The following is a 20,413-nucleotide window of genomic DNA, read 5'->3' on the forward strand; positions in this document are numbered from 1 at the left end:
ATTTTAGTAAATAAAGCTATTTGTAGAAAATACATGAATGCCTATGACTTTAGTCTCCTTATTGTTGTATATAACTGTTAAACAGTTCTTCATACATCAAAACACATATTCCTTCAACAAAAACTACTGAGACCATCATTCCTAAACTCCAGGCTTGAATAACGAATGCAGTTTGAAAACATCATATTTACAAAGACAATAACTATGCCAGTCCAGCCTTGATGAACCTCCCTGAGTTTCTTTCCAACTTCAAATTCATGCCAGTCTGCCTTCCAACATGCTTTTTATATCTCACCATCCACTCACTAAACTTTTTCCAATGCAGTACTCATATTCATTCTCTTACTGAGACTCTGAGGTCAGAGGGCACTATTTCATTTATTATTGGTCTAGAAATCTCTAAAGTTCTCCCTGATTGCCAAAATGGTTTCATTTTTTCCTTATTTATACTTAGAATAAAATTTCTGTAGGTGAGGTTTCAACTTCATTGTCCAAGATGGCATCATCTCTGTTCCCGGCAGGAAGATGGAGGAGTGTCAAAGGAGAGTGACAAAAGGCACGTACTAGCCTTTTCTTTAGGAAGGTTCCCAAGCTGCCACAGGACAGTTCCATCTACATCTCACTGGCCAGAACTTAGTTACATGGCGACACTAGCTCAAAGGGGTCTGGAAAGTATTTATTCAGGGTGACCTCATGCTCAGCTCAGAATTCTGTTAGTCTGGAAGAAGCTATTAGGAAATTACTAGCAGTCTGCCACAGATGTTGCCTATGTTTCTTTTTGCTGAATAACAGCAGAACAAAGTCTACATCAGCACTAAGCTTTGAAATCCTAGAAAATACGTTTTTCAAAAAAAAACTTTTAGGGAATAGCTCTACTTTCTGTTTGACACATGCTGCTAGCACCTTTGCTCATCTCCCCTGATTGAATGTTCTTGTGTGTTAAAGTCTAGTACCTTGTTTCTCCATTTTGGTTTGATAAAACCTTTCTTCACAAATTTAGTTGTGGCATTTTCTGAACTTGAAAGATTAGCAATCTGTTTCAAGCTCCAGATAATGGGAAAGTTAATCTACACCTGTTTTTTTTTTTTTCCATATTTGCCAGGAGGCTCAGAAATGGGTTGCCAATATTTTTAAAAACTAAATAGTAATTGTTACTATTGCATTTTCTTAGAGGGGCTTAGGTGTAGAATCCACTCTCTGTTAGCTACAAGCAGAGCATTAGCTGATCAACTGACTAACCAAAGCAAATGTATTAATCATAAATTTAACTGCAATTGAATGGAACCTTCACATTTACTTTGCATTTTGAATGTATTATGCAAAATGATTGGATGAAAGTGCTTGTTTATAAAAAAATACTCTAAAGCTGGTCCTTTCTTGGGTTGGTTTTAATTTTTTCTTTTTTTTCCCTCTCCCCCTCAAGATTTTCCAAAAATTCCTGTAATAGTAGATACTTTCGGAAGGTTATTTATCACTGCACTAATGAAGATTTGGAAGTAGTTTTTGCTCTGATTCTCCTTGTTGCTCTCCCTGACATTAGCAGTTAGAGTGCAACTTGAAGAAATCTGAGAAGGAAAGACACAGACATTTGAGAATTTCTTAAAAGTGTTTTAGGCTGACCAGAAGCATTTTTATTTGAACTTTCATATCCTATGCTCAGAATACAGAATATGATAGTCTATGTTGAAGCTGTTATCATGGGACACTGAGCCATTAATATGTTACCATTCTAAAATAAAAATTAATACTGAAATATGTAACTGGTTGGTCTCCAACTGCTCTAAGGAATAAAGACAAACTTTAATGATTCACTTCCCTTTAAGAATTCCTTCTTTAAAAATAGCACAGTATTCTTTATTTTAAATTATTTAGTTAAAAATGATAATGTAGCACATTCTCATGCAAAAAAAAGTATCAAACTGGTATAAAGTGAAAAGTAAAAGTGCCTTTCCCTTTCCCTAATATTATTACTCTGAATTTTAATAGGGATTTCCAAAATGCGTTCTAAAAGGTTTGTACTAATTTACATTCCAGTATTCCTTAAACATAGTTATAACCAAATATACTTAATAACTCTTTGTTCATTTGCTCAGAGCCTTTCCATATTTACTGGTTATTAATCTAATTTACTTTCACAGCCTTCCTCTGAGATCAAGATACTAATCTTCCAATTTTATAAATCAAAAAACAAAAATAGGGGCTTCCCTGGTGGCGCAGTGGTTGAGAGTCCGCCTGCCGATGCAGGGGACACGGGTTTGTGGCCCGGTCCGGGAAGATCCCACATGCCGCGGAGCAGCTGGGCCCGTGAGCCATGGCCGCTGGGCCTGCGCGTCCGGAGCCTGTGCTCCGCAACGGGAGAGGCCACAGCAGTGAGAGGTCCGCGTACCACAAAGATAAAAATAAAAAAATAAAAAAACAAAAACAAAAATAAAGAGACTTTAAGTTGCTCAACAGTAACTCCGTGTTGTGCTATGAACTGAACTTAAACTTCCTACCTTGTGGTAACATTATCTAGCCACTGACTCTCAAGCTAATGGGGGAAGAAAATAAGTAAAGCCTATAGAAAATTATTTTTAAATGTTTGAATATTGAGAACCTGGTAAGCATCAAATATCAGCCAACTATTCTGGTCACCTAATTTTTTTCTCTGACTTAGAGTAAAAGTCATATTTATGACCAATTTGGTATCCTTTCTATATATGTGTCAATTGGGACTCATTAGCCTACAGTTATGAAGACTAATAAAGGTATTCACTAATAAAAGGCATATCACACTGGAAAAAATGCAGTTCCTATATCTTAGAGATTCTAGGAAATGCTTTATCTTTAGTTTCACATCTCATCACAAAATCTCTGTGGTACCTGGGTAGCCACTTTGTCTAGTTGTGCGTTATTACTTGAGAGACAAAAAAGCAACTGAGGTGCAGAGCAGTTCTGACTCTGGAAATCTCAGTCCTGAACTTAAGTGTGACAGTCACTCTATAGAGTATCCAAAAACTAGTTGAAGCTTATATGAGAATTAAAGTTACATCTCTGCTCTACCATAAAAATCTGATGGCCAGAACTGTCTCTCCTAATGTCCCTTAGGCTGTCAAATGAAATTGGACCCATAGTTCTCACTCAAGGGTTTTAAAAGAGGCTTCTTCCTGGCTGCTGTTACCACTTATTTTCACAGTTGGCCTTCACAAGAGTGACTTAGGACAGGAATTTATAGTACAGGGACACATTTGAGTAAGAAAAATGGATGTCCTCTTTGTTGAACTAAATAATAACCCTGTTCTAGTAACAGCTTTAGAGCTAGGTTGTCAGATTCCCATTAAATTTAATTTTCTAGGTCTAAACCTACAGGACTGGAATTGTCTTTATTCAACTGATGTTCATAGTTTTCTGCAAGGCTGTCTCTGGATGAGAAGTGAAAATGTTAGGTAAACATATCGAAGGCTAAAAATAAATCTGGTTATTTGGGGAATATTCAGGTAACAAAGTCAAATTCACTTTGAAACTGAAAGTTTGAGGTCATGTAGGCAAAACCTCTATATCCTATGAATATGGAAGTAACAAGAAAAAGACTGAATTTAGAGGCTGAGCTCTCATACCAATTTTGCTTACCCTGTGAAATTTTTCTCATTAACAGCTCTGTATTCTCCCATTTTGATGCCTCTCAATCCCTGTTATTAAATCCTAATGGTTTCTGATGGTTTCTGCAGAATTGGATTGGGCTGGATTCAAGGTATCTAATGCAGATTTGGCTTTTTTGTTTGTTTGTTTAATTGTACATTTGGATGAGAAGTAGTTTTCCTGGTAGAACTTGGAATAAAGTCATAATAGACTGATGTGTGGATGAGCAGATGGGAATCTGACCTTGTCCAGATGAGCTAAAAAAACAGAACAAAAAAAACCAAAACAGTACCCTGATATCTAGCCTCCATCTCTATTTTCAGCTTTAACCCTGTCCTGTATGGCTTTGGATAGAAACAGAGCAAGTCTGGAATTTCAGCTCTGTCAATTTATGGAGGAACTTGGGCAAGCTATTTACCCTGAGTACCAGTTTACTTGTCTGAAAGATAAGAATGAGATGATTGTTGTAGGAATTACAGATTATATTTGTATGTCTGGCAGACAACAGGTATTCAGTACAGGTATACCTCACTTTATTGCACTTTGCTATATTGCGCTTCACAGATAGTGGGTTTTTTACAAATTGAAGGTTTGTAGCAATCCTACGATGAGCGAGTCTGTCAGCACCATTTTTCCAACTGCATTTGCTCACTTTGTGTCTCTGTATCACATTGTGGTAATTCTCACAATATTTCAAACCTTTTCTTTACTATTATATTTGTTATGGTGATCTGTGATCAGAGATCTTTGATGTTACTATTGCAAAAAGATTTCAACTTGCTGAAGGCTCAGATGATGGTTAACATTTTTTAGCAATAAAGTATTTTTAAATTAATGTATATACATTGGTTTTTTTAAGACATAATGATATTGCACACTTAATAGACTAGAGTATAATGTAAACGTAACTTTTGTATGCCCTGGGGAACAAAAAAATTCATGTCACTCACTTTATCATGGTGGTCTGGAACCGAACCCGCAATATCTCCAAGGTATGCCTGTAAATAGTAACTGTGGAACTAGTCAGAAAATAATTAAACATTATCACGCTGCCAGCTGAGACGGGAGACATTTTTATCACCAGTCCCTCCTATTAAACTTTTACAAGTGGTCTGGAACCACAGAAACATGCAGAACTAAAGTTCATAAGAAGAAGAAACTGGGAAGTTCATTCATCCATTCAACAAATATAAGCAAAGAAGAGGATGCAAAGATGTCAGTCTATAAGGCAAGTGGCACACAGACATCACCATATTGCACAGTACAACAAGATATATGCCACATGATAAACTGAGTTAAAGTGCTGTGGATCTTTGATAAATGTAGTACTTCTTCCAGCTCAATTATGAGAAAATATTACAGGATTCCCTTGCTATGCAAGAGTAGGGTGTTCCTATGAAACCTTTCCTAAGCCACAGTTGTGTAAAGCAAAGAAGCAATTACCTTAGGACACATCTTGCTAATGGAGGCACAAAATAAATTGAGATAAAGCACAGATGTTCACAGACACAGTTGAAAGCTATGGTGGCCTGATGCTGAGATGCTGAGTGTAGTTCCTGGGGAACTCTCACTGCCTGGGGTATGCACTGCCTCTATAACAGCTGACTACGAAACACGTGCTTTAACACTATTTTTGCTTTTTGCTTATTTTTTGGTAAAAAGCAAAAATCCTCTTTGGATTTCTTTCAGTTAGCTAAAACAGGTACTAATGTAAGTCTTTCATAAAAACAATGTGCCATAAAGTGAACTTTCAAAATGTAGGGGATACCTGTATATGTAAAAGGTAAGCTTAAGCAGAGCGTTAATGCGTAAATATGCAAAGTGTGTTTTTGATATCATGACTAATTCAATTTGACTAAAGCATGGAGTGAATAAAAGAGGAAAGTGTGAGATAAGACAAAAAAAGTAGATTTGGACCATATACTGTACAGGCATTAGAAGACCAGGCAAAGGAATTTGAGATTTTTTTAGTAAAGGGATAATATTACTGATATGATAATAGCTTTACTAAGAGACAGTTCATTTGGAAGCTTTGTGAAAGAGAGTGCAGGGAAGAAATACCAAACCCAGCTAGGAGACTCCACAATGACACAGGTGAAAGATTGTAATGTGCTGATTTAAGGTAAGAAGAGTGGAATAGAGGGAAAGGAGTGGATTCAAGAGTTGGGGCAACTAGAATGTACAAAGATTAGCAAACATGCTGTTAATTAGTAAAGAAAGGAGTGCAATATGGTACAGGTATTTCTCGTTCCTTATTTTTGTTATCACTGTAAAAATGTACGTTGTCTGATTCTGCCTTTATTTTCATTAAAATAATGACTATTTTTAGCTTTATGTTAAGTGCTTAATAAATGTGAGATGTTTATTATGATGACAGTGATGATGATTATCTCATTAGGAATTAAAATAAAACTTACTCTTGTGTTTGACTTCTCTGGTTTATTCTTCCTAAGAGTACTGGACTTCTTTCATTCCTAGAAGATGGTTCTCAGTCCTGGCTACTCATCAGAATCCCCTGAAGAACATTTTTGAAATTCTAATATCTGGACTCCAGCCCTGGACAAATGAATCAGAATCTCTGGGAACTGGACTCGGGCATCAGTATTTTCAATTTTAATCTCCCCAATGATTCCAATGTGCAGCTAAAGTTGACCTTGCACTCCTGATCTTAAACAAGATACACTGCAGTCTCGAAAAAAGCCCACGTGCTCACATTGCTCTCTGTCCAGTCATTGTAAAGTTCATCGGGTGCACACACGGTGGTTCATTCCCAAGTCTCAACTAACGGGCAGTTCCCCAGAGTTCCTTGATGTTCAGTATTCCTTGCTGGCCTTTCCCCGCTCCACACCACTCCATCTCAGAAAAGTGAATAATCCCAGTTCCTATGGGAAGTACAGATATGAGAAAAATCAACCTGAAGTTAATGTAGACATCGCTGGTAGCAGAGAGCAAAGGCAGAAAGAACATGGATCCTTGGTGAATTGAATTATTATATCAATCAATCCAGAAGCTTAATCTACCACTGGACTTCGGGTTATATGAACCAAGAAATTTTACATATCATTTAAGCCACTTTGAGTTGGGGTTTCTGTTACAGGCAAGAGTATCATATTATCTTATCAGCCCTTTATGCTTTTAAAATAAATGATTTTAGATCTTAACCGTTGATATCAGACTTCAGAAATGACAAAGTGCCAACCTGAAATATGACATCTTTTATAGGGTAGCCAGCAACAATATTCATGCCTTAGTGACGTACACACTTGGGCTGTAAGTACTGCACAGCTGTGAAAACCTGGACTTTGAAATCTGACACATTTTCCAGTATCCTGTATCCTGACCATTTGTGTTCTTTTGTTTTAGCAGCATAAAGTACATCATGTGAAATTTCCTTATAGTGTTATTTCAATGAACTTTCAAAGAAGAAAATAATTCCAAATTCTAGGCTCTGAATATGCCCTTGAAATATTATCACACCTATAATATTACCAGAAACTACTTTTATCTATTAAACTTTATGTGTTGATAATACACTGAAAATCTATTTCTTCAAAAGATGCTTCTTATGATACAGAAGAGTGTGAAAAGAAGAGGGAAAATATATTTATATTTGCTTATGTATACATCAGGAAACTCTGTAGGGAAGAAAAGTATGAACAATGATTCATTACAAGGGGAGTAGAGGGACTGGACAGATGAGAATGTTTGGGGGAGACATCGCTATATGCGTTTTTATACTCTTTGGTCTTTGAAATAATGTGATTATATTACCTATATAAAATGTTAATTAAAATATCACTCTAACAAAAATTAATTTTAAAATTCTAAAATATATTTTTACCAGAAATACTCCCAAATTAATTGATTATTCTACCATCAAGAACTCACCAACATGAGAAACCCTATCATCTCCACTCAATGCCATATTAGACTGTTAGCTAAAACAATACTAAATGAGAAATTTAAAAGCTTTTTTGTGAAATGCTCTTCTTAGTGTTCCATTTCTATTAGGACACCCAAAACTCTAAGCAAGCTCACATATGTCCTGAAACCACACAGAGGAAACACTGAATGTCCAAGACGGGGTAAAGCAATTCGAATAAAGGGAGAGGAGACGTGGTTAAAGTAACAGAGGGAGGCTTGGCACGGGGTTGGCACTGCAGCCCAGAACATCTGAAGAATGAGCACAACGTATAAATTTTACAACTAACAACTAGATGTCTTACAAATGGCAAACGAGTATTGATTGGTTACAGCTCATTAAAGTTTGTTTGCATCATCGTCCTCCAACTCACCCCACCTGCCATCGCAAACCAGCTCTTGTTCTTGACTTTTCCATCTCTAGGGATAGACAATGGAGTCCAATCCTAATAACAATAATAATAATGCCAGCTAACATTTATTGTTTATTCTACTTACCTCCTACCAGGTATACATTTCAGGCTCAAGCTAAGCATTTAAGAGACTCTCAAAGACCAAAGCAGATTCATCAAAAAATCAACAACTAGATTACTAATAAAACTAATTTTTAAAAATTTATCCCTTGAATGAATTTGTAAATTATACTACAGCAACACTTTATAATGGTATAAAGCTGCTAAAAATAACTATGACAACTACGTTAAAACAGAGAAGATTATGTAACATATAGGATTAAATCTGAAAAAGCAGAATGTCAAATGGTATGTAAATTCATTACAATTATGTTAAAATGTGCACGTGGATGAGTCTCGGAAGATAATATACAAGTTTTAAGATAGTTGTATTTAGGGCTTCCCTGGTGGTGCAGTGGTTGAGAGTCCGCCTGCCGATGCAGGGGATGCGGGTTCGTGCCCCGGTCCGGGAAGATCCCATATGCCGCGGAGCGGCTGGGCCCGTGAGCCATGGCCGCTGAGTCTGCACGTCCGGAGCCTGTGCTCCACAACGGGAGAGACCACAACAGTGAGAAACCCGCGTACCGCAAAAAAGAAAAAGAAAAAAAAAGATAGTTGTATTTAAAAAGTTGGTTGACACGTGGGATTTTTTTCCTTTTCTCAAAATTTCTTTCAATCTTATCGCTACCCCATGCATTATTTTAACCTACTGTATATTAGTCAGTATACAGATCACATGCATAACACAATCCAACATACTGGCAAATTAAAAAAGATTCCAGTTTATTTCTCTCTCATATTACAGTCCAAATATAAGCCATGCAGAGCTGATACAGTGGTTCTAAACTCTATGTCTACCTAGAAATTCTGTGACCAAGAATAGGAGAAGGGGTGTTGTTTTTTGCTTCACTACTCCCTATTTTCCCTAAGGGAATGGAAACAGTTGTTTGAATGTAGTTTATGCTTTAAACCTATATTAACTGCAAGCTCTCCATCCATCCTTATCTAGTAACTAGTTCCTTACATCAGTGATGTGCTGCCTCTTAACCAAGTACATACTACAGCTCTTGTCACCAAATTAAGTTTTTATATTTCCCCAGATGCTCATATGACTGGCTCCTTCTTCTTCAGGTCTCTGCTCAAACGTTGCCTCCTCAGATAATGCCATTCCTGAACTTCCCTATCTAAAGCAGCCTCTTATCCAATCACTATCTCTTACTTCGTTTTATTTTTTTTCGTAGTATTTAAAAGTATTTATTTGATTTTATGATTTGCCTTCCCCCAATAGAATTTAAGTTCCATGAGAGCAGAGATCTTTTTAAACTCTGTATCCTCAGCTCCTGGTTTATAGCACCTAGCACAGTGCCTCACACACAGGAAGAGGACAAAAAATGTTGAATGAATGAATGAAATGACCAATCCTGCAGTAACTCTAGCGTTGAAAGGGCCCAGCAGGGAAACAAAACATAATTGACAATTACCAGATATAGGCCTCTGACGTTTTCTTACTGACCTTAGAAATACCGGGGTGGAGCAGGGGAAGTAAGCTGTTTTGCAAGCTAGTGGGAAAATATCTGATTGTTACCTAAACTCATTCAATCTTGGAGGATTGATTCAAGGTGCAGGCAAATGCTTCTCAAAAGGAATGTTGTACCACTCAGCTCCATTAAATCCCTTCATCCAAATTCCTGGTCAGCTCATCTTCTTTTAGCGTTCTAGGTCACAGTTGATGGTATTAACAGAAATCACCAAACTGGGTCTCTGTAAAAATAAATATCAAAAAGAATTGTAAAAAAAAAAAAAAGTAAAAAAAAAAAAAGAATTGTAAGTGAATTGGTATTTCCCTTTCTTCCAGCCTGAGGCATGTACAATACCCACTGAGTTCAAGGGTACATCCCAGGGTGAATCTATGTGTGAGAATAAAAGTGCAGCCATCCAAAAGGGAGATCTTGTTCTATATTCAATTTGCTGACTTTCAACCAAATTTAGCATTATGTGAATGTTTAATAACAGTTCTTGATGTATGCCTTATACATAAGCCAATAACAAGTTCTTTAAATATGCATAGGAGGTAACTCTAGCAAATGGAAAGCTAAATAAACACAAGTGTGAAGAGATATTCTTCCTGCTAAATTATCAGCAATCATATCTTAGATGCTACACTTCCTGCTAAGGTATGAGGGGATGCTGAAGGGGTTGTAGAGAGTGTCTGACATGTTAATATTGCTAATGGATTCTTGTGTTGAAAGTATATAACATAATTCATTACATATTATATGACTTCCTGGCATGGCACATAGGCTACTTGAAAGTCAGATTATTCATATGTTATTGCCTCTGAGGCTACACAAAACTTTAGCTTTCATATAATCATATAATCATTGATTTAAGAAATCTTTTCTTGAGAAAATAATTTTTTAATGAGCTTGAGAACTAAAACAATCATCAATTTCTAAAACAGAAGTCATTATTTTCCTTGTAAACCAGATGTTCCTCTAGGGTTCCACCTTAGCTAATGGCAAGACAATCCTCCCAGGCACTTGGTGGTATCCAGTTTTTCCCACATTCCCAATGTCCACAGAAAAGCACACAAGTGCCCTCCTCATCTCCTCTCAACTGGGTAACAACTAATAGCTTCTTAACTTTTATCTCTACCAGCCACATAATATTTGAATGTCTTTCTTATGGCATTCCAGGTACAGCCCAATTTGGATTCATTTCACTTTCTAACATTACCCCTCACTACAAATCCCCCAAGCAAACCTGATTCCTAAATAAGTTAAAAACGTTCATATCTCTGTGTCATTGTTCATACTGTTCCCTGATTCTGAAATGCTGAAATACTATCCCCTTCCATCTGTTCTTTCTTCCTGTTCATCCTCTAGTTGTCAGCTCAGTTGCCACTTCCTTAGTAAACTATCCCAATAGCAACTCCTTCAGTAGGAGGAGAAACTCCTTCCACCTTGCTCCCATGACATTTTGCTTGTTTATAATAAAATTATTATTATATTATTATTATTAAAGGCCTTACTATGAGCCAGACACTTTGCTAAGCAAGCATTAACTCATTTAATCATCACCATTATTATTCCATCTTATAGAGGCCTCTACAAGATTAACTTGTTTAAAGCCAGGCAGTTAGTAAGTGGGGAATTGAAATCCAGATCCTGTAACCCCACAGACATGCTCTTCTTGAGCATTCTGCCTGATACTATAATTAGCATTCATAACTCTGTCTCTCCACTGAAACTGTACACTCCTTGAGGTGTGGGGTTGTGTCTTTGTAGCTCTGCATCCCCAGTCTAGCACTGTGTTTTGTGCATAACAGCTGCTCGAATTCTTTAATGAATTAACAGAAAAGAGGATGCAGAAGTCTGACAACTCTTTTTTCTTACACTACTGCTTTCTCTCCTACCATCCACCTCCCCAGCTTATTAGTACAGATTACAAAAACTGCATACAATCCGTAAAGCAGAAGCTGCAGCCATCTCAGAGCTCTGAGATCCACGTTAGCTGAACTGCCCTGAGAAGTAAAGCAGTAGAAGCACCACGTGATGAGCAGCCTAACACAGGCGCAACACTTGAGAGTCAGCTAGAAATATGACCGCAGTCTGAGCTCATTTCCACACAACTGGCAACGGTTTTGTCCAAGATGCAAGCATCCCAGCCCTCCAAGCATTACTACTATAATATTTATTGAGCAATAACAATTGCTAGATGCAATTCAGAATGTTGAACTGGACATCATCTTTACTCAGGAGACTGTGAATTTAAATTCTACAGACCTACAGAAATATCTCCCACCCATACATGTATTCAATAAGCAATGCAGCAATATTCCTCCAGTGGGTCAAAGTACCCCTGGATACTGAATGCGACACTCACCGAAGATGCAATCACTTACCCAGGCTGAGACAATAGCATTTAGTGTGCTAGAGTAGTGACGTGTTATACAGACCTTAGTGTCCCATACAAGTTAGTACAGCTTCTAAATGTACTAAATATTCAACTAACATAGTTTATGATGTGAGATCAAAGATGTGGCCAAGACTGGCCCTGGAAAAAAAAAATGTACAAAAGCTAGAAATATAAATCTCACCTCTCCTAATAGCATCACCTTCTGCTTTCTGGTATGTGCCTTTATTACACTAGGTCCATCCCATTTCTAATTTAACTGATCTCTGCTAAACATGTAACTGGCGATAGGCCAATAAATGCATTACATTTTAAAGTTAAATTTAATTTTGATCAAAGTAATTCATGCACATCCTTTTAAAAGTAAAACACGACAAAAAGTCCTCTAGCCCACCCTTTCCCAGTTCCTACTTCTGTTTCCTTGTGGTAACCACTTTCAGTTCTTTTAGCCATTTCTTTTGGTGTTTACATCAACTTTATAAATAATGTGCTAATACAGTTATTTCTTGATTTTTACATTTTAAACATTATTTGCTTCCTTCTGGAAAAGAAATCACCTGTCAACACATCCTCCACACCCCCCCCAAAAAGCATACACATATTTCCCCTCCGCTATCTTCCCAACATAACTACAGCATACTTTTAGGTTAAGTCTATAATTGAAGTTTCCATAATTATGAATCTATTAATATTGTTAACAAGTTCAGTCACGTAATATAATTAGAGTTCTTGAACAGCATTTTATTTCCTAAAAGTTTATACTTCCTCTGTTTTATGGGTTGCTTGATTTTCTATATACCTATCGTCAATTCATTCTCAAACTCTCCATTAGAACTGAAAACTCCTCTCAGTGTAGTCAAACACCTCAGGCAATCTGTCAGTTTAATTTGTTTCTTGGAGACCTCCCTATGGACTCCTCTGTCCTTCCACTATAATCTGGACTAATTGTTTTTGAGGCTGCTGGATACCTACCACTGTGGGGCTCCCCTCTGCCATCATCCTGAGAATTCCCTTTGCCTCCCTCCTGTGTTAGACTCATCTTTTTTATTTCATGCCTTCCTCTTTCTTATTTTACTTATTTGCTTTCATGGAGTGTATCCTTCCATGTTTTTTTTTTTAAAAAAGGTGCAGGGACACTTATGCTGTTGAGACCTCACATATCTGTTAACACATTTACCCTCATGTTTAGATAGGTATAAAACTTTAGTTTGGTATGCATTTTCTCTCAGAATTTTTATAGCATTTCTCCACTGTTTTCTAGTTTTTGGATAGAGAAACTGAGGGTCAGTGGCAAAATCAGGCCTCAAGATCACATCTCTCTAATTCTAAGCCCAGGAATATTCATCCCCTATAATACTCAGTTTCTATTTACTAAAGTATGGAGGGATAAAATGGAACTACTTCCAGGTATTTGTAATTAGATAAAGGGCTCATTTGTAGACCTAAAGCTTGAGTCAAAGGAGTGAAGTTATAATGGTAAAACAATCAATGATACATAGTTAATTTGAGAGACAGGATCCCTCAAATCACAGGGCATAACTTCTAATTCTACCCAATGTGTCAAGCTGGTAGCATGCCCTGAAGTTTCTTGGGACTCCAGAAATTAAGTTTTGGAAGACAATACTCCATGGGCCGCTCACATTTCTACACATCTTTTAAGTAGAAGCACTGACTGCCTTTGTTCCCAGCTATCTTTTCCAGGATGTATGTGTAGTGAACAGCCATGGGAGATATAGATAATGTATTGCTCTGGAGCAAAGGGCAGATTTGCTTTCAGCCCTGGAAGTTAGAAATAATGTCTCCTGGAGGAAAAGGCAGACATGCCTACTACCCATTATAAACAATTTGGGTTCCCTAAACTCAGGGTTCCTCACCTATGATACTCCTCATTGCATGTGTGAATATCACCTGATCCTCTTCACATTGCCCAGCAAGAGTCGAGGCTCAAAGAATCGACACAAATGCTCATACTCTGGCTACTGCTAGTGCTATGAGTCATATAAACTGTCCTTGGTTTCTGATCCAGGAATATCATGTCTTCTGCCAGCACCAGTGAAACTGGCAGACTAAATTTTTGGCTTCCAAGTAGGATAAAATTCAGACCCTTTTCACTTCCTGAGAGAGAGATATCCAAAAATATACAGGAGAAACATTTGGGGGAATATATGGATTTAAAAGAGTTTCCTATTAAAAAAAGTTCTGGCTTGGGAATATAGAATTCAAACCCAACTATAGTGTAGGAGTCTGGAAATTAAATATACCTGAAATTTGTCTTCAACAAGCTAAATATTTTTGCAGTGCACCTGAAGTGCCTATGTGTTTCTTATTAGTATTCAATATTTCTGTGATCAAGCATTCTCTATTTTTGCAGAGCTCGTCACAAAATATTTATTCTCTAAGATATGACCATTTGGGAGGTAGCAGGGAAAAGGGTCCCTTACAATTGACGAAAATCTTTAAGGGCTATTTCAATTATTTCTGTATACCCAAAACACAGTAAAATCTCTGAAATGTCTTAGAAACCCTTAACTTAAGCTAAGCTGTAATACCAGGAAATATCTTCTTGAATACATGGCCTGATCTGCTTTTGATATCATTGGCAACACCACTGAATGCATTAAAGAATGTGAACTCTGACCTTATAAAGTGCTTTATGTTCAGTATTACTGCAAGTTAATCTTCATCATCGCATCAGGTGACGAATACCCAGAATAAAAAATAGTGTCAATAAGAAAATACCTGTTTGCCATCATGCAACATGCAGTTCTGATCCAATGAGAAAGAACAGTTCAGAGCCTAGCGTGTATGAAAGTAAGTCCCTGAAACACTGTACTTCTAAAAAGTTCATTTATTGTGCTGTCACCTCCCAAAGTCATCCTAGTGTAGAGATCACCTAAGAGAACCATAGGAAGGTTCTGTGGTGCATCAAAACAGCATTATGATGAACTTCTGCTAGAGCTGTGGTAAAGGGGGAAGAACACAGATTACAGATTCAGGAGAATGCTATTCAAATTCTGGCTCCACTCTGACCCATCATGAAGCTTTGGGTATATATTTTTTCCTGAGCTCGACTTCCTTATCTGAAAACTGTCTGTGGTTATACCCAACACAACTGTTTTGAGTATCACAAGACAATGTTATGCGTGAACGTCTGGCACTAAAAGCCTCCTAATAAATGAGACCTGGAGCAATGCTAGGCTTTCCAGATTAAAATGATACAGAATCCTCAGACTCTGTCTACTTAAGAGATAATTTTTCCTTATGTTATATAAAGTGTTTTTTTTGTTTGGTTTTTTTTTGTGTGTGTGTGGTACGCAGGCCTCTCACTGTTGTGGCCTCTCCCGTTGCGGAGCACAGGCTCCGGACGCGCAGGCTCAGCAGCCATGGCTCACGGGCCCAGCCGCTCCGCGGCATGTGGGATCTTCCCGGACCGGGGCACGAACCCGTGTCTCCCGCATCGGCAGGCGGACTCTCAACCACTGCACCACCAGGGAAGCCCTATAAAGTGTTTTTTCTTAAGAAAAGTTAACCTCTTTTGTGAGATTACTGTGTCAAGACGAAAGTGGACATAGACGTGATACCTGCTAATGGAGAGCCTTGAGTATCAAGTAGGGAATTTGGGCTTTATTCTGTAGGCTATGAGGAAATAGTTAATGTTTCTAAACTAGGGAATGACAGCTTAAGGAAAATTACTCTGATAGCAACGAATAAAATGATTCGGTGGCAGTACAGCAAGAAAGGCCAGTTAGGAGGCAATTTAAATATTCCAGAGCAGAGGCATCAGACGTTCAAGTAATGGTGATAGTATTGACAGACCTGATATGAAGTCCAAAGAAACTCTTCCCGGTGATAAACTGCTCATGTACAGAGAGTTTACCCTTCAGATGATAGTGTGTTTATCATACACTTCACAAAATGATTCTTTCAGGTAGATAAGTTGATATTTTTACATACTGTTCTTAATAACATGTATCTAAAAGTGCATCTTGGTTTAGAACAGACACTTTTAAGTGAGGTATACATATTTATTATAACACAAACTCCTCAGTTTTGAGGGAGGGTGATAGAAAAATTATCTTGAAATGACAAGATATGAATTTGAGAGTTTAGTAAACAAAGTCAAGTTCTGGCCTCAGCTTTTAGTTTATAAACATGTTAATAAGTTTTTTATGCAGCTAGAATAGGAAATAGGCTAAGGATAGGAAAACACTGAGTATTCTGTTACAGTTTTGTGTGACTGCAGAAGGCCCCCCAGTTGCAGGGAATTGTGGTTAACATTTCAGGTTATGCAGGACAGAAGAAATCATCTCATTAGTTGTGTTCAATTTATGACTGAAAACTCATCCTCTCAATATCCTCAAAAGGATATTGCTGAAATATCCTTTCAGCAAGCAAGATCATTTAGGTTTGCCATCTCAGGGGCTATTAAGAAATATTGGGTGGATATTACTAGGTTCATGTGCTTGTTTACTTCTTTCATTTCCCTCTTTGCTGACCAAAGGAGATCACAAACCATTATGTGCAACTGTGCCATCATTACAGATTTATGAGAGAAATAAATGACTTCTTTGATGGATTTAAAAATGCAGAAGCCTTAAGTAGATGCTTTCCTCAAAACATAATTCTATTCCCATCCCCAAATCTGATCTCTCTCAAACTCCCTCTTCCTTTGGAACCACTAATCCTGATGCAGAGAAAACAGAATTTTAAAAAAAATTTCATATAACCTACCACTGTAGTATTCAATTCTTCAAACAAATCATAATTGTATTTGACATTCATTTTCTTAAGGGCAAGGTAAGTTTCATAGAAAATGTCAGTTCCCTAACGATTAAGTAAGGAGTATAAAAGCTCATGAGTGGTAAACCATGCCCCCCAAAGTTTGACGGTTTTAATCAACTACATCTCAAATAGTGAGGAATAACTGAACATTTTAAAATATGGAATTCCCAAACAGAAACTGGGAAGAGTTAAACTTGACAAGAAGATCTAAAGAAACATAGTTCAATTAGGTATTGAACAACTATTATGCCAAATGCATGGTTGTAGTAAATTTTCACACAGACTTTATCAGGTAGCATAAGAAAGCCAGTGAGTGGTAAGGCAACCAATCAAGCTTGCTAACAAAGCCAAGTCCTCTCAGTACTAAAATAAAGAAGACGAGAGAAATTGAAGTGAAAAGAGAAGGAGTGTGGTAGACTGCAAAAGGTGGCACACAAACTCCTCCCATTCCTGTATGTGTGCACTCTATGTGCACTATTCCTGTATGTGTGCAAACTCCTCCCCTGTGCACTCTGACTTTGTGTCCTGTGGATGAGCCTGGGCGAGCCTACTGATGATGACAGAAGTGTAGCTTCGCTCCCAACAGACACAGAGCCACCAGGCATGTATAGAGTCATCCTAGACCTTCTAGCCCAAGCTGAGCAAGTCTTGATGATAAAAAAACACACAGCCAACCCACAAAACTGTGAGAAATATAGATATTATTGTTTTAATCCAAAGCTATGGACAGTCTGTTATATAGCAAAGGCTAACTGATATAGAAAGTGGTACTAGGACAGGAGCACTGCTGTAACAGCAACTTAAAATATGTCGCATTCACTTTAGGACAAGGTGGTAGATAGAGACTGGAAAAGTGGCAAAAAAAAAAAAAATGTTAGCCAAAATTGGGAAAATGGTAAGTAAATTGTTAGCAGAGTCTAGAAAATGGGTAAATAAACTGCTACAGCACCCTGGAAAAATGGTAATCTCTGTTATATAGCAGTGAAACAATGGCCAAACTGTTGTCTATGATAAATTATAAGACAGAACATTTTCCTAAAGAATTTGTTAATTTGCTACAGCAGAGCCCCAGGGAAAATGTTGAAGGAGTATTTATTGCATAAGATAAGGGACAAAAAAGGAGAGGTAAGTTAAAGAAAGAACTGTGCAGTTTTCTTGCAGAAGTCATAGGCAACATAAAGGCGCCAGGACTTGAGAACTTAGAAAATAAAACTATTTCATATCGCTGGTCTCTCCTGCCATTAAAGATTCTCAAAGTAGGAACTGACTTCAAGGTAAAGATCCAGATGAAGGGTGTGGCTGAAAGACCCCCTGTTAAACCACTGAACAGTGTAAGGTACTGCCTAGAACCTTAAGAATGTCTGATCACAGCAGCCTAACATGCCACCCAAAGTTGAAAGTGGCCTTCTCAAAAAGAGTTGGTGATGTGGCCTTTAGGGCATAGAGTAGGCCCAAATTAGATTCACAGGAAGCCCACAAGTTTTTAAGAGAGTTGGACTAAAACAAAGAATTCAAAATGAAAAGATTTATCTGGGCCCCCAATTTTCTACATGCAAGAAGCAGACTAAGAAAGCAACCCAACTACAAACATGAGCTATAAAGGAGGCAGGAAAGGGCTCAGAGGGCCATAAACTCCCCTCCTCTGAGAAGAATCTCAAAGGACAATAAGCCAGGGAGTCAATTCTAGGTAGAAGAACTGGGCCCTCAGCAAGAAAGTTTACCTGCTTCTTGAGTAAAGGGAATCTTGCAACATGTGCCAGGCTACACTTCAGAACTGCTATGGACAATTATTTCTCAGGTGTTAGAAAAAGTTTATTATTCTGATTATTACTTCCTTAAGAACTTTGGTATATAAAGTGTTCCAGGGGTGACGGCTTTGTTCCCTAGTGATGGAAGCTAGAACCACAACAAAACGGTACACCCAACACAGCAGTTATATTCTTTCTTGGACCTTAGAAAGGTGCCAGTTTTCCACATTAGAAACTATGTTAGTTACCCATTTAAATCAGTAACCTTTGAATTATAGATGATCAGAATTATAAGCTTAGATGAAAATCTTGCTAGTTTCACTAATTTGAATTTCAGTTTTTTCTTCCCTGATCAAATCTATATATTCTAGTGTTTATGCCCCAAATCCTCATCTGGGTTTACCACTTTATCTTTTCTTATATATGTATATAAATTTTACTAAGGTTTATGGATGAAGTTTATAATAAACTGCACGTTTAAAGTGTACAATTTTTACACGTGTACACACCCATGATATCATCACTACAATCAAAATAGTGAAAATATCTATTATCTCCCAGAGCTTTCACCTGCGCTTTTGTAATCCCTCCATCCCAGGCAGTCATCAATCTCTATCATTATATATATATATCACTTTCTATCACTATATATATATATATCACTTTCTATCACTATAGATGAGTTTCGAATTTTCTAGTTCAGTCATATATACTCTTTTTTGGCTGGCTTCTTTCACTCCACATGATAATTTTAAGATTCATCTGTGTTGTTATAGGTTCATGTTTTAAAACTGCTGAGTAGTATTTCATTTTGTGGATATGCCAAAGCTACTTCATCTTTTATATTGAATAGAAAGGGATTTGTGCAAATAGTTCCTGGGGCGCGGGCAGTCGGGGGAATAGGCTCTCTAAAATTAGTGTTTACTAACTATCTCAGTTCTTCCTGGAATTGTACCTCCCTAATTTTTTTTAAGTCACTTCCATTGTACACTTCAAAGGGCCATTGAGAAAGAAGCAGCAAATCATGTTAATCTGGCCAGGTATGAGAGCACACATTCAGGCCCAGTGTCCTTAAACAATACAGTTAAGGATACAAGTAGTGAGGAAGGTGGGACTTCAAATGGGAATGTTTACTGCAATGACCCTCTCCCAGTATCTCTATTTTATGTAGGGTGTGAGGCCAGATAACTTCAAGAGGAACTGCACCTGAGAAGTTGTATTCAGGGAACCTCATCGACATCTGGACCAGTTACATATAAAAGATCCTGTAATTCAATCCTGACACCTTAGGATAAAATTTTGGGAGAGGGAAGGTCCTGTGATACGAGCGAGCATATTTTACAAGAAGTAAAAATGGGAATGATTTGTGGCCAGAAGGCAGATTGGTAAACTAAAAAATGGCCACGTATTCCTCCCATCCCTAAATGCAAGCCCTTTTGCTATTTGACTTTACAGCTCAGCCCATCAAAAGGTGGAATCTCTTTTTCTACCCAACAGATCTGAGCTTGACCACGTGACTTGCTTTAGCAAATAGCACACTGACAAGCAAGATATAAATACAGGCTTAAAAGTGCTTGTACATGGGGGCTTGCCCTCTGTTGTTGCTTGAAATCTCTCTGCCACCATGTGAAGGAGCCCGGGCTAGCCTGCTGGATGATGACAGACAGGTGGCTGTCATCCCAGCTGACACAGAGCAACCCCCGAGTCATGGGATGGAGGCTATCCTAGACCACATCAAGCTTGGCCAAGCCAGTCCAGACCAGAAGAACCTCCCAGTCCCCAGCAGAACCATGAAAAATAATAGATGTTGTTTAATCCACTAAGTTTATGTATGGTTTTTTCTCCCCAACATTAAATGGATAAAAGGAGTTCTTCCTAAAGAAACCTCTTTAGAAAGACTGCAGCAAGAGCAGAAAAGATAAAGGAACCTATAAACCAGAACAAGATTTCGCAGAAAAGTTTCTAAAAGAAATGGAA

General features: G+C 37.7%; 1 long non-coding RNA gene across 2 annotated transcripts in view; it reads right to left on the reverse strand.

Annotated features, from left to right (window-relative positions):
• Positions 1-20,413, reverse strand: part of LOC141279549 (uncharacterized) — a 144,349-nt gene that overhangs the window by 8,801 nt on the left and 115,135 nt on the right. Inside the window, exons 3-4 of one of the 2 annotated variants that reach the window (XR_012333995.1) lie at positions 9,577-9,752; positions 6,332-6,500 (exon numbers count right to left, since the gene is read on the reverse strand). This is a non-coding gene — a long non-coding RNA (uncharacterized lncRNA). The remainder of the gene's footprint in view (positions 1-6,331; positions 6,501-9,576; positions 9,753-20,413) is intronic. The other variant, XR_012333996.1, reaches the window with a different exon arrangement.

Source organism: Tursiops truncatus, chromosome 9 (assembly GCF_011762595.2).
Source record: "Tursiops truncatus isolate mTurTru1 chromosome 9, mTurTru1.mat.Y, whole genome shotgun sequence".
Lineage (NCBI taxonomy): Eukaryota > Metazoa > Chordata > Mammalia > Artiodactyla > Delphinidae > Tursiops > Tursiops truncatus.